The sequence below is a fragment of the Vanellus vanellus genome (genome assembly GCF_965231255.1).
Source record: "Vanellus vanellus genome assembly, chromosome: 2".
NCBI lineage: Eukaryota > Metazoa > Chordata > Aves > Charadriiformes > Charadriidae > Vanellus > Vanellus vanellus.
In genome coordinates, this window is record NC_138906.1 from 87,619,938 (window position 1) to 87,634,838 (window position 14,901).

Sequence of the window (14,901 nt, forward strand, 5' to 3'; positions counted from 1 at the left end):
AACACTCATTAGTCCCTAGGCTTTGTATGCTATTGCACACTTTAGGTCTCAAACCTCCAAACTCTATGAGCTGTACTCTTCATTAAGTGGCTAGTTACCTTATGGTAGAAAATGGAAAAGTTTTTACTGTCCCACTGTTGCAGACAGTATGCTCAAAAGCATACTCTAATCCTGAAACACAAACCTGAAGGTTGACTTTAAAGTTCATGTATATTTTCATTGGCCTGTCTCTTAAGTCAAAAAGGTTTTTGTAGAAGCACACTAATTACGCCAGGCATAGCCCGTTTGCACAGGTCAGATATTTCTCTGCGACAAATCAGACCAGCTCTGGAGTTTAAACATCAGCATGCACATAATACTTGAAGATCAAAACTATTTTCGAGGGCATACCAACCCTTGAATGAAGTTCCAACATGGCCATTTTTAGCACTTCATCTTGCTTACCTATTGTTTGTACTGCAGAGCTCCATACAGCAGCTGATGAAAGAGGCTTGGTTGGATCGCTTGTGAACAGTTTCACCGAAACCAGATTCCCCACCGAAACCACAGCTGAAACCAGCTCCGATGCAGCGTGTTGACTCAAACCCAGTACAAGCAATGAAAGCCCCATGACCACCCCAACCCGCCGCCCTCATTCGATAGCTCCCACACAGAGACCTGCTGCAGAGAAGTAAGAGAGCGCTGTCCCCGTAGACACCAGTACACACTCCCCACCTACCCTAGTACCTGCCACTGCACCGTAGTATGCGCTTGCTTCCCTCGTTGCTGTAATTACTCGGTCTGCTGTTTCTCGTGTAAAGGCCCGTGCACTGGAAAAACAATCTCTGCTCCACGGACTATTCTGCAGCCCTTTGTGCCAGTTTGTGTGAGTTTATTAATATTAATAAGACTTAATGCCGGGGATTTTCTCTCTGACCAAAATAATCCTAACCTGAGGCGTGGTTTTTTTCTGACCTATCTACTCAACTTGAAAACTGCACTGCTGCACACACTTACCTTCTACAGAGTAAAAAGATAATCCTCTTCAGGCTGTAAGAAACTCGCCTTCAACATTGATACTATCCAAATTAACCCACCATTAGTTTATTAAAGGAACCAAGGAGGAAGACAGGAAGAAACGCAAACAGATGGCAGAACACCGGGCTTTAACATTTTGGCAAATGCTTATGTATTACAGCCTCAAGTGCAAGCCCTGTTATATCACATAAGAGCATCAGACCCGGTCAGTGCTGCCCACCCACCCATCCAAATTACCGTGGAATTCTAGCGGCTCACAGCTCTGCCTTTATTAGTACAACTCAGTTAGATTCAAAGCAAATACTCACTGATCAGCAATGTAAATAAAACTGGGATCAAGCCCACAACTCTAGTTCTGCTCCCAAACATGCCTCCCTCATTGAGAGGGTTGCTTCAGAGAATACCAATACACTGTTGTGCACGGTTGGAAATCCATACGTCGCTAACTAATCTAACAATTAGCAGTTTAGCGAAGGTGAGCGTTTCCTCATCTTTAATACCACCAAGATATGGGCAGCTAGCCAAGAATCTGGTTCATTAAACAGAAACACACGTACAAATCCTGCAAGCGCTTCTCAAGAGCTCAACGCTACTTCCAGTAAGCGTATATGGAAACTAAATAAATCTCAGGTTGCCCTCAGGTACAAAAAAGTCGATTGATTTCAAAGACGTAGTCCAAAGTAGCCGCAGCATGGATAGTCCCTGGGATTGAACCAGGAACTTCAACGGCAGCTGCCCACCTGCACACAAAAGATAGGCTGCACAAAGATATTTGTTCAGCTAAACATTAAGCCCATTCAAAACCATTTATGAATACACACCAAGGATTTCTTTAGAAATGAGCCTAATTTATATCAGGCTTAACCTTCAAAGCTATTGTTATTATGCCATTAAGTTTGAGCAACCATGTGTTGAAAACGTGTGTATAGCCTTTGTTATGCAGTTAGATTCTCCACTCATCTGTGGAACAACCCGGCAAACATCTCTGCAGCCTATAGATTAAGTAACAAAAGATATCCTAGTGTCATATCAATCAGAATTACACAGCTGTCCTCAGATGCCGTCACAAAATTTCATCCCGGGCTTACATCGTACAATTTTCAAACGTACCCACATGACTACACATCCCTGTCTCGAAATAAAATTTAGGAACTGAAAAGCCTCAATCGATTTTGCAAGTTTTACTCCCCTTCTTGCACATCAGCCCCAATTTGAAGAATAGCCTCAAACTTACAGCACATTTCAGGAACGAAAGTCAAAAGTGCTATGAGAAATCTGTTTAACAACCTATGCTCTTCAGCATCAATGAATTAAATGACCTCTTGCCAGGTCTAGAAAAGCCTTATTTGTATATTTTTTTCTAGCGTATATCATGTCCATAAAGCATCTTTGCAGAGGGTTTTTCTTTTGATCTCTGTCTTAACAGAGCTCAGACATACTGCCAATAAATTAGTATGCTTGGGAATGACTTTGTTGCAACTGAACTACTGTCTCTGGACTCAAGAACAACCTTGCTCCAAAGGTTCCATATGTGCCTAGTTCCAAAAAACCACAGGGTGGAAGGGACCTCAACAGAAGTCTAGGTAGTCCCTCTTCTTGCCCCAAGGCAGAATGAGTTATCTTTAAGTGATCTCTCCCTGGTTATTGTCTTACCTCTTCATAAAATAATCATTCTCTTCTTTACACCGCTCAAAACCAATGTATTTGGTTTTCCTTTTCCTAGGTCCTGTTTGATCACTTATTGTTTACATGTGCATCCACTTGAATGGTATCTCTCTTTTGCGTGGCATATTACCCATACAAGAAATATCTTTAAAGGTTCAATGCATAGTACATGAAAGGAAGACCTCAGATGTCCATTTCTGGACAGTTAAAAGGCAATTTATTCTATCTTGGTGGCAAACGCTTAGCATAACTACAAAGTGGACCTCTGTTGCTCTTGCTTTCCCCTTCTGGCCAAGAAAATCTTCTTTACGGTAATTCTGATCACATATTCTTTATGGCTACCATATATAGTCTTTATTAGAAATGCCTCCACTGACAAGGAATTTTTACTATGATTTATCCATTTCAAATTATTCAAAATTATTTTAACTCAGGTTACTGACCATCTTCCATCTGTTACAGAGCAAAGGGCAAATATTTCCCACATACAATCTACAGTTATGTTTATCTAATCGAACAGTGGAAATCCCATTTCTTGTGTAGAACACAGTTACTTGCAGCACAACAGAGAAAGATGCCTCCTTGTTTCCATTAAAGGCTTTAACGTGATTGTAAGTTATGAGGTGTGTTGTTAATACAAAAAATCATTCCACCATGTTAATTAAGATGAACTCTGTATTTTTTTATTTCAGATGAAGGGCAGCTGGGAGGTATTCCTGGCTGTGACTCGGTATAATTTTGAAATATAGTCTCTTAGGAGCCATGAGCAGATTTAACCACGAATAGCTAAATGCGCCTAGATACATGAAGCTATATTTAACTATCTCCCTAGCTAATTAGATCAGGGAACCAGAATCATATGGCTAGATTAATTAAGATAAAACGGGGCATTTGTAATAATTAAGTTAGCTATTTGGTCTCCTTTTCAGCGCAGGGAGTCAACGAACATCGTTAGCACAGCAGTCGATGACCGGCACTTCCCACCGTGTGCGCCCCATGGACGCAGTCCCACCAAAGCCACTGCGTTTGCAAGACAGCACAGGAGGACAGCGGACAGTCCCATTTTCTTTGTTTGTTTTCAGAAGACCGAGCGGCCAGAGGAGCTCCTTCCCTGGAGGAGTCCCTGAGGCTGCTCAGAGGAGAGAAGGTTTCTGGAGACAGCAGAGTGAGACAGGCGAGAGATGCAAGCCGGGAACCTGCAGCTCCAGAACAAAACTGGAAAAATGTTGCGAGGAGCACGTGGCAGACCCACAGTCAGACCCCAAAGGTTTTGAAAAGGAAGGCTGGGACCAGGGAGGACTGTGGAAATTTGCTACAACGCAGAAAACCACTGCATGCTTGAAAACAACGTCAGTATTCAAAAATTGCAAGGGTACGCGGGCAGAGATCAGGCTGTGAATAAACCTTTTATCTATTAGTTTGATTCTCTCATTGCTGCAAGTTTTCTCTATGTAAGGAGTTGATTAACTGAGATGACTAGTTGTAATTCTAATGAAAATAATCTCCTTGGAGTTTTTTGTCTTCTTCGGGAGTTCAGTGTACAGGAGATGATCTAAATCAATCCACGTCAGTTCTCTGACCCCCTACCTGGGGACCAAGGGCTATTTTGTGTCTTCACTCTTATCTGTAGCTAAAAACCTGTACTTCAGAAAAAAAGGCATATATATTTGCCATTGTGAACTCATTTGGCCTGAACATGGCACTCATCTTGATGGCATTCATAATGAATTTACACAGCAATTGTGGTGTTGTCTCAATCATATATAGATGTTGTGCTTTATTTGGACACAATGAAAATCTCAAGCAATTAGAAGTGGATCCAAAGAAGGGTTTCTCTATGAAAGCAGCTCAGGCCAGTATGACTGTGACAGCTACTGGCCTTTATGCAATACACAACCCAGCAAAGCCACAGCTTGACAGACAAGCTTTGTCTATTATAATAGCGAATGTTTCCCCATAAAGTGTGTTTTGGAAGGTTCTGCAACTCACTAATGTAGATTAATTATGATCTTGCAGCAATTTGTTTAATGTCCTACAGGAATCAAACAAATCTAGTTCTTCTTGAAAATAAGACTGACAATGCAAGCTATCACATACAGGTTTGGGGGTTTTCTTTCATTTAGTCAAGTGCTTGTTTTGCTTAAAACTAAAACACCATGTAAAAAGGAAAAAATTCTGTTTCCTTTCCGTCAGCAGAAGGAGAAATCACATTAATATTTCTTCAAGTGATAAGGAGGTAAAAGTGTTGAATGCTTTTGGCTGGCAAAGCTCCAAGATTTCCATATTGTTACAGGATTTGCATAAAAATTTGTTTAAGATCAAGTTCTCATGTTGATATCATCTCACTCAAGTGAACATCTAGATTTGGGAGCTATATCCATGCAAACAGTTGGGGGCTAGTAACATTAATTTGAGTGTTTGGAATTAAAGTTTTGCAATAAGAGGTTCTGTTCTCATATCCTTGCTTTGTATTGCACAGGAATGACAGTACACACTTAAGCTTATGACATAGATCTTACTGCGTTCGGAATACCTGCTGATGCCCATATCACATGTTAATGTGCGACTAACAAGGTGTTCTCTAAAATAGGTTGAGTTAGTTCACAGTTTAAAATATGGACTTGTAGAGAGGATAACCAAGGGGAACGGCAACATAACCAGGTGTGATAACTTAATTGAAGTGAAGAATCTACGGAGGCATGGCAAGGAAGGATACAGAGTCAGAGTTACCTGAAAAATGAGTAAGTACTAGCTTGAAGACAACAGAATTTTTTTTACTGTGATGCATTTACAAATATGCACAGAGGTAATAACATATATCCCAACATGTTTAGAATACAAAGTTTATATCAAGAGGTGCATTGAATGGCTTCTTTAACCTGGAGTAAATGTGCCAAAGACCTTTGGTTATGAAGTAGAAAGCAAAAAAAAAAGCTGCTAATATAAATATTTCTATTCTCAGACTGTAAATTTACTGCCACTGTTTCACAGCAAACTCCCGGACAGACTATTTTTCTGAACCGTAAATCTGTCTGTGCAGAACTTCCTTCGCTCCCTGTCACCTCTCTCTGGTAGATGGTGAGGGACTCGGATGCTCAGTCTCCTGCCTCACACGGTCAATGGCTGTGGGAGAGCACACAAAGCCCGTTCGTTTCCCTCAACACCACCCTCCATCTAGCAACTCTAAGTTAGAATAGAGATGGCAAGTATTCAAAGGCACAATATTTATCCTGCTTCAGCAAGGGGGGTCCATTATATTTGTCATTTGTTGACTGATATGTTTGCTTTTCTTCGTAATGCCTTGGTGACCGCAGTGTTTCAAGAGATGTTTACAAAAACACCAGTAGGTGATTCGCAGTATAGTTTGAACCCTTGGTAACAGGAGCCACCTCAGCACTGAAGGCCACTTTCAAGTCATTGTGCCATAATGGACTGCCAATACAGCGTATTGTTCAGTCAGGATTGAGACACCATGAGGAATGCCGCATTGCTCTTGCCATCGCCATCAATAATTTGTTCATGAATCTGTCAGTCACCAACTCATCCGCAGAAGAGGATGACAGCTGAACTTTCTGTGACCTAATAATTATTCTAGTGCTTATAAAAAACTACTGTAATACTAGTTTTCTTGAGCTGTGTTGAAGCTTTTATTCAATATTGCATGCACGGGAAAAGAGTACACTCAGGTGAGCTATCGTATTTCGTTGCACATGGAAGCTCTTACTTAGCTCCGTTCTAAAAGTATTATTCATTAAGGCAATGTCATCAGTTCAAGGCAACTGGATGTAAAGCATGGGACACTATGCAGAAAGTTGAATGTTCCTCTAAATATCACTTAGGGAAACCAGCACTGAGGAAATCATTACAATGTACAATACTGGTAGAACATCAGATGGCCACAAGTGGCTTAAAAGGGGTTCTGCTGGAACCTCTGCACTGTGGGATGGTTTTCTTCAAGGTGAAGATCTCTGAGGGTAGAAAATGAGAAAAGGGAATAGCGTACAGGAACAGAGAACAGATAAATCCTTCTTACCAAAATCCTTCCTTGCTCATGATACCAGATCCACCAGAAAATATTGTCTGCGTGGTCAACTTGTCACTCTCCTTGAACTCTCACAACCTACGTGCAGCTTTCTAGAGGCATCAGGATGCTCTTCGCTACCAATGTTTGAGTTATGCAGAGCACTTACGGACTGCAAACAGGGAAAGACTTTCCACATTTCCACATTTGCTCTAGTCTGCTAATTTAGGCACTTGAATTATAGGCTACAGGGCTGTCCTGAGCACTCAGGTACACTACAGAGGCCTCAGGTGCTCCTAGGGAAAGCGCCTAGTGAAACGAAGTTACAAACCAACGGTACGCTCTACTCCATCTCAAGCAAAGTATGGAATGGAAAAGCCTGGAAAATCTGGCCAGCTTTTCAGTTTTACACTCTGGGGAGCTGTTGTCTCCCCTTCTTCACTGGGCTTGTAGATCTGAAAAGGAAAGCAAGAGCCAACAGGCAGCTTTCACCCACTCTTCAGCGAGACCGGCTATTCCCAGCACGGGCTGTACATTCGCTGCTGCAGAGTTTGCAGACAGGGCTGAGCAATGCTGCTGGAGGAGAACGAGCCCCACTCTCTCAACCCATCTGGTTCGGAAACCTGTTGGTTAGAGCAGCTAGCACATCTTCCCCATTCACCTCAGCTTCCGTGGTGACGGCAAGAAACCCAGAAGAGCTGTTTGCACCGCCTCAGAGCTCACTGAATTTGCTTCCTCCCACCAGCTCAGCACAATTAGTAGCAGAAGTCAATCATGCACTTACTGGTGCTGGCCAAAATACAAGCAACAGGAAACTCTGCGTATGAATGGGGAATGCCGAAAGCATCTATCTGAGCACCGCGTCTAGTGGCGACAGGTTTCACCCTATGCTTTTCCAGACTCCTAGTTTTATACCACCTCTAGCCTGGTTTTGGTTTTGTTTTCTTTCTCCATGAATGACACGCTCTATGGCTTTGAGGAAGGATGATTACAGGAAGCTGATGTAGCAATTCTCAGGCTCCACTCTATCTTGGACAAACAGATGTACCAACAGGTTTCCCATGGTTTTACTCTCCCATGTTGATTACGTGTTTGCAACTGGGTTTTCACTGTTTTCTACATCCTGATTTGCGCTTGTTTTGTGTGTGCTTTTCTAAGGTAGTTAGATGAGAGAGAGGTGTATCAGTTCTACTATTGTCGATCCGTTCTTTGTTTTGTCTAACTTTGCTTCATTCCTTCTCCATAGTTCAGCAATCACCTTAAATTTGTCTAGCAGATGCACATCTACAGCATCCTGCTATGTGACTGTCTCCTCCTTCCTCCTAAACCAGTTAATAACGTCAAGCTGTAATTCTGAATATGAGCCCCTCCTTCACCAACCGATCACGTAAGGGAAACGGTAAGAGCAGAAAATAAATTCACAAACTAAAACCTGGCTCTATCCTTTTGCAGGGGTTGTTATGCTCTACATCCTGCTTGAGTATTTAAGGACTACTGAAACAGGAGATGACCAGCAGCCCCCTGATTTTACTGCTTGTACAGAATTGGCTTCCATTCGTCATGTAAAGTCATGACGGCATAGATTTCTGCCATTACAATTAATCCTATGGGAAGTTTTGCCGTTATAGTTCCTAGGATTTTGCCTGGAGTAAAAAGTTATGCTTCAACATTGCACTCATATGCTCTTCGTGCCAATGCGGCGGTGCTACAGCCATCATCATGGCATCACTAGCAAGCAGCCATCAACATGCCTTTATAAGTAGCAAAAGGTAGGTGGTTAAGGCCCAATCTTATTACATGTTCAGTGTTGCATCCTTCGTAAGGACAGCAAGTCTCTAATCAAGGTGAAGCTCCTACCATTGGTCCTACGGTGTACATTAAGCACCAAGTGCATGCTGCTCAAAACAACTGTTAGGGAAGTGTACATCAAATTTAATCTTTTGAGAAGATATTCAAATTCCTACAGGGTAAAAAAAAAAAAATAAATTAATCCCTGGATCAGCAGATCATAATCATATGTGGCACTACTTACTAGGCTAAAATCTAAACTATGCAACATGTGACTAAAAAGCATGTGGCTTTCCCGCCGCTACAGCACTGCTGAGGTACTTGGCAGTTTATACCCCACAAGTGAGATCAACTACACAGCCTACTTAATTTCTATTCTGCAGAACACAATACCAAACACATCAAAAGAGCTCAGCCTCTGATTTATATCCTAAGACAGAAGGTTTTTATTAATAAAACTGTTTCCTCAGAGTTAAATTCCATTAACCGTACTTAAAGAGGGAATTACTACACATCTTGCTCCCAGGCAAAACCTGACCATTCCACATGTGTTACAAATCAGTATCTCTTTACATTTATTGGTGTGCTGAAGAAAGTCAAAGGATCTTATTTTCAGATTCTGGCAAGTCAGGAATCTTTCATGTTTGAGGACTCAAGTTGCTATCAATCAGTTTCTATTTTAAACTTAGGAATTTTCATATCAAACAACCAATAGCTACATTTTTATACTAACTGCATTTCTCCATCTTGAAGTAAGAAGCTTAGCTGGCATCACGCTTTTAAGAAAGACAGCTGGGAGATACAAGATGCTGTAGAGAAGACTTTAAAGTCCTTTCCATTCTGCAGAAGGGGGGTGTTTCCCCCCTTCTTCCCGCTGCATTTTTTTAATCTTCAAAGTGTTTCCTACTAATGCATGAAACCTCTATTATGCCGCATATGGTTTCTATTTTCAAGTCTCTAATGCCTTCAGGAATTTCTTTGATTTATCTAGTTGTTACCCCATTCTTGTCATTCCTGATTGATACAGAAGAAGCAACGCAAGCTCCTCCTAAGTTTTCTTTCTTCAGTTATGAGGCTATCCCAACGCATCTGTACGGTACTTCAAAATGGCCTGTTTTTACTGCCCGTGTAGGAAAGAAGGTAGGGCCTTGAATATCGGTTGGTAACTCTTCATTATATTTGAATAGCATCCAGTTTTCTGACTTGAAGAACTCGAATTTTATCCATTAAATTTACAGTGCACCCAAGGGCACTACATTTGCACCTACAGACCTAAATCAAGACCAGGGTTTTGCACACAAATGTGTACATACAAATGCAGCACCCTCTTCTAGCAGATTGGGGGGGGGGAGAAATACTTGGAAATTCTTGTTTTCAAAATTAGTGCAAAATCCACTTTCAATGGCAAGTTTCCAAATAATTAGTAGCTCAATGGGAGCTGAATGCCTGAAAACGTAGCCGCATAGAACTCTCTCAAGATTTCATGGGAAGGCCTGTTCCTGCCCTGCAACCAGCTTCTGTCCCTCAGCGCATCCCATCGGGGCCCAGGTGGATGCCTGCACACGGGAAGAATTTCGCATTGTTCAGACGGAAGCTGTCCTGTACACAGGAGGCTCTGCTGAAGGACTTCACGGTTCACCGCATGGGGCAAAGCTACCAGTGGAACACAGCACAAACACGAGAAGCTTCACTTAGAAAACACAATTTATTCCAGAGACTTGATATTAAAAGACAAAAACACACAAATACTTAAGGACTAGAGACAGTTCCAGAGGGGGTTCTGAAATTATGGAGTGTGCACACTCTATAAGCTCAGGGAAAGGGCATGCTCCAAAGGTACGCCACTTTCTGAAATAAATCGGTCTTTTATTGCCAGGTTGCTTCAGTGGGTGTTGCATTTCAAACGCAAAGAAGAATGGAAAGAGAGGCAAGAAAAGAAAAAAAAAAAAAAGAAGAGGGGAAAAAAAAGCACAGTCATTGCTTCGTGCAATAGCTGGAACAGCACTATTACCAGTTTCACCATTTAATGCTGATTTTATTTTAAATGGATGTTATATGCTTGGAGGTTCGTATCAACACAAAAAAAAAAAAAAAAAACAAAACCTGCTGCATGATTGCTTTTTGGCAGCTACGTACCATTTGCCCAAATTACACAATCAGCTATTTCATACATGAAGCATACAAGAATAGACAGAGCCACCATGAATTCCCCTACGCTTAGGGTTTATTCTGTCCACGGACCAGAGTTGGCGCTCTCCAGTGAAACTACAACAGCCAGACAAAAAGAAAATATTCACTGCATACAACCCAGTAGGTAGGAAGATCACAAAGCCAAGCTTCTCCCTCATAGGAAGTTCTATGAGACAACCAGCAGAGACAGCAAGTGCGAAAAACCTTTTGTCACGCCCTTCTTTCTTCCTTCCCCACCTAAAGCTTGGAGGGTCTCCCCAAAATTCTCAGAAACCCCCTGAATACAAAAGGATCGTGAGGGTCAAGGCATCTCCACTGGAGACAGCCGTAGCAGCAGATGCCGCATCTTCCCCCGGTACGGCACTACCCACCCCATGCTCTCACTGCTCCTGCGCTTCATGGGGACCAGCTACACTGGGAAAAAAAAAAAAAACACGGGTGTTTGAAGCCTGGCCACCGGACTAGGTGGTGCCTGGCAAGCATCTGGCAAGCAGAGAGGTGACAGCTAGGCAGATTTTAGGGCTCCGATGGCAGCACTTCTTCAGAAGGGAACTTCGTTGAAAACACTGGAAATACCAAGTGATCACCACCCAAGGGGCCTTGGGGTGTATGTTTTCCAGCCCACGCTCATCACCCTAGAGGGGAAGCAATAAAACCTGCTGCCACCCTCTATTTAGGAGCCCACTCGCAATATTCTTTTGTCTTCTTTAACTCCAGCTTGACAAATACACCAGTTGCCTCTGTTCAGAAATGAACACTCAACAGCTTACAAAACGATCCACTTCCAACAGGCTTAAGGGTGCTCCCCCTAAAGAGAAACCCATCCCCTAATTTTGGCCCGCAGCATCCGCTGGGGAGGAAAAGGGGCGGAGGAGGCGCCGGAGCACCGACGCCAGCGCCGAGATGCAACAATTCGAACAAAAGAGATTTCAAGATGTCGCACTAACACACGTACACACACACACACGTACACAGACACAGACACACACACACACACACAAAAGATCGCTCCCTTTCGGTAGCGGGGGATGCTCCAGCAGCAGAACACGAGCGTGTCCCCCGGGAGGGAGCCCGGCAGCGAGCCCCGTCCCCGCAGCGTGGCCGCTGCACAGGGCATCCAGCCGCGGCACCCAAAAGCACCCACAAACGGCCCCCCCCACTCCCCCTGTTCTGTGCCCCCCCCCCAGGGCCGTGTTGCGGGGGAGGGGGGGTGTCGGAGCGCGGGGCGGGGGAGCTCTGCGGGCACTCCGCGGCCACTCGCCTCCCCAAATCTGCCGCGGGCAAGGGGTGGGGGGCAGCACCGCCATCCTTTTCCCCTTCAAAAATGCCACATTTTGCCTCGGCGGGGTGAGGGGGTGCACGGGGGGGGGGGGGGAGGACGGGAGGGACACGACAGACGACACGGGTCCGCTCGCCTCAGCAGATGCCAGGCGCGATGCGGGAGCGAAGGGTGTCGGCGTGGCCACATTCACCTCCCCGGGTGAAGCCCGGGAGGGTGGAGGAGGAGGGGGGGGGGGGACGGGGACGGGGGGGGCGTCCCGGGGGTCGCAGCGCGGCGCCTTTGTTCCGCCGCCGGCCCCATCCCCGCCCCCGCCTCCGCGCATGCGCCGGGCAGAGACAAAGGCGCGGGCAGGGGCGGTGGGGCTTCATTCATTACACCCCCCACACACACACACACACATACACACTTCCACCCGCGGCAACGCGCCCCGCTGGGCGCCCACACGGCGTGGCGGGAGGGTGGGTGGGTGCCGTGTCCGGGTGTCGCCGTCCTCGTCGCCTTCCCCCCCCTCCTCCTCCTCGCGTGAGCGGCCACGCCCAACCTGAGGCGCGGGGGAAAGTTCCTTGCGGGGAGCCGCGTGCGAAAGACACGCGTGTGCGTGGGGAGAGGCGGGTCGGGAGGAGAAAAGGGGGGGGGGGAAGAGAAAAGGTGGTAGGGAGTTGCAGCTTGCTTTGGGGCGAGGGGGAGGCAGCGGAAAAAGGGGGGGATCTGTGGGAAAAGGGGGGCGGCATTCGATGAATATTCATGAAAATTAGCGCATCGGGGCGCCGGGCGCTGTTAGCGGAGCATCACCGGGGGCGGGGGGGGCAAGCGGCGGTCCCTATTTTGACGGCTGGTCCGTAGCTCCTTCCCCAGGCAGGACTCGGTTAGCCGAACCGCCCCTCACCCCCTCCCCCCAAAAAATAAAAACCCAACCCCAACCCTTGTCATAACGCCCCGCCGAAAGCAGGGATGAAAAATCCACGCACGCGTGACCGGCAAAGGCAGCGCCGCTCCTTCGCTGCCTCGCCGAGAACAATCGCATTGTTGCCCGCCACAATGGGCACGCGCCGCCCCGACGAGCCCCCGGGCAAGCATCACGCCGGGAAGATGGTAAGAGGGGGGGCGGGAGGGGGGTTGGGGGCGGTGGTGGTGCAGGGAGGTGCCGGGGGGCCCCCCGGCACCTCCCTGCACCACCACCGCACCCCCCCCCGCCATCTTCCTAGCGTGGTGCGTTTTCTTCTCCGAGCGCTTCATTTCGTGGAGAGCTTTGTAAAAGCATTTTTTAAATATTATTTTTTTTTTTCTTTTAAGCAGCTTCCCTTTGGAAACACACTCAAGGCACCGAAAAGAAATGGGGCATAAAGCCCTATTTTTCCCACCACACCCATCACTACCCACCCCCCCCCCTACTCCCCCCCAAGAAAGCGTTATCGGGCATTTAAATTTCACACCGAGCAGCCTCCAGTCCATTTTTTCCTTTTTTTTTTTTTTTTTTTTTTTTTCCTTGAAGCCGCTCCCGGGCAGTCTCCCTCTCGAGGAATCGAGCTCCTCGTAGCGATACTCCCAAAAATGTACCCGGGGAGGTGGCTCCCGCTCTGCTCCTCTCTCCCCACTCTTCCCGATTCAAACGCACATCTTTCCCCGCATCTGAGACACCACGGGGGCGAAAAAAATAATATATAGAGAGAGAGATTAAAAAATGCCAAGCTCTCGGGTGTCTGCTATATAAATGGCGTAAGTGAGATATACCGCTTCTTACCTTTTTATGTTTTTCCTCTCTCCCCCTCTGTGTATTTGTGTGCTGGGGTGTCACAAAGAGAGTCCCAGGTAGCCCAGAGCCCTCTCGGCTTGGTCTGAGTGCTGTGGCTCTCCACCGCTCGCTCGCCGGGACCGGAGTGACTAGTGCCTGCTGGAGCAATGCCGCCGCTACCGCGGCTGCTGCCTCTGCATTTCTCACTCTCTCCCCCTCCCTCTTTCCCTCCCTTCCTCCCCCCCCTCCTCTTCCCCCCCCCCCCTTCTCTGTGACAGTCTGTGGGCAGTTCAAAAGCCACACGCACTTATTTATTTATTTTTTTTCCCCGGCTCGCGGGCGGGAGATGCGCTGCGCGACGTTCACGCTTAGGGGGCGCACGGACCCAAGGTTTTAAATATTAGCCTTGCGCCCTCCGGGGGAGGGGGGGGCTTGCTTGGAGGTCCGCAAACGCACCTTGCAACCTTACCCCCCCCTCCCAAAAAAAAAAAAAAAAAACCCAACAAACCAACCCACAACATAATCTTGGGGAGGATCCCGTCGAGGAGGGGACGGGGAGCGGGAAGGGAGAAGCCAGCAGCCTTCGTGCTCCAAGGAGAGCGGGCGCGGCACGCCGAGATGCGGGGGTCTCCGCACCTTCCGCACCCGCGTGTCGTGTGTCCGTGTCCGTCCCCCCCCCCCCCCGCCACAAGCCGGGGAGGCTGTGCCGGCGGTGCCCCGACGGGCGGCGGCGGGTCCGGTCTCGGCGGAGCTGGGAAGCTGCGCGGCGGAGGGAGCGGGCAAGGCGGGACGGCCGCCTACAGGTGCAGCCCTTCCGAGGGGCGCGGGAGCCCTCTCCCCCGCCGGAGAGGGGCGGCACGGGCAGAAGACATAGAAAAACATCCCGGGCGCTTGTGCTTTTTGCACCCTTAAGGGGAGGTTCTGCCCGTTAAACATAAAAGACCATAAAAAAAAAAAAAAGGAAAGAACCCATTTCTCAGGAGAATGGATCTCTCCCGGGCGCTGCTGCAGCCGAAGAGCTGGCCCGAACGTCGCTGGGGCTTCAGGTGTGGTATCCCTCCAGTTCTCCCCCTCTTCAAAAGCGCCCCTGGGAGCGGCCACAGCACCCCCGCACCCTCCGCCACAACGAAGGGCACAGCCCGCACCTTCCCACCTCCCTCTTTTTAAAACCCCGCCGCCAGGCACGGAGCCGGGCGCGCCCTGCCC

General features: G+C 47.0%; 1 protein-coding gene across 1 annotated transcript in view; it reads right to left on the bottom strand.

The window, feature by feature from the left end:
* BASP1 (brain abundant membrane attached signal protein 1) overlaps window positions 1–13,860 on the bottom strand; it is a 52,482-nt gene extending 38,622 nt beyond the window's left edge. The window contains exon 1 of the mRNA XM_082499468.1: window positions 13,705–13,860. The gene's annotated coding sequence lies outside the window, so the exon portion shown is untranslated. The remainder of the gene's footprint in view (window positions 1–13,704) is intronic.
* Window positions 13,861–14,901: the final 1,041 nt, after the last annotated feature.